Source organism: Arachis ipaensis, chromosome B03 (genome assembly GCF_000816755.2).
Source record: "Arachis ipaensis cultivar K30076 chromosome B03, Araip1.1, whole genome shotgun sequence".
Lineage (NCBI taxonomy): Eukaryota > Viridiplantae > Streptophyta > Magnoliopsida > Fabales > Fabaceae > Arachis > Arachis ipaensis.
In genome coordinates, this window is record NC_029787.2 from 1,615,738 (window position 1) to 1,616,452 (window position 715).

Here is a 715-nt window from a genome sequence, read left to right on the forward strand (position 1 = left end):
TATGACTGATAAATTAAAACAGCATTAAAATAGTTAAATTCGGTTCAGATGAGATTTTAATAATATTTTTGTTAATAAAATTATTAGAAAAGGTTGACAGACTCGCGATACATGAGGATTTCTAAAGTAATATAAGAAAATGAAGATCATGTTTCAATAAATGTTTATTTTTTAGAATAATAATTGGGAGCTAAAAATAATATAAAAATCATTATAGACAACCGCATGATGTCATCACCTAATCCATATTTTGAAAAGGAGAGAGACCGTCAAAATTCAAAAGCAAATAGGGAATGGTGTTTATTTAGAAAGGTTTTACCCTTGAAGATTTCACTCTCTTTCTTCTTATATTATATTATTAATTTTCCAATTTATTTGTCAAGCATGAAAGAGTTTCGAAGTTTAGATGTCAATTTTTTAACGCTAAACACCGTAACTCTTTCATATTTAACAGTATTTATTTACTTTCTCATCTATTTTTAAAGATACATCTATATTAATAATTCTACTAATAATAATGTCACTAATTCCATTCCATCAATGATGGTCATACCAACTTAACTTTTTCATCAGTAACTTTTTAATCCTATTGGAGATAAATTGAACTTGGATAGATGAAACTAATCACAAAACTTGGCTATAACAAGTCTTATTTATTATTTGTGGTCAAGATTTCGAAGATCATTTGTATCCTAATCTCATTACTCTCCGCATC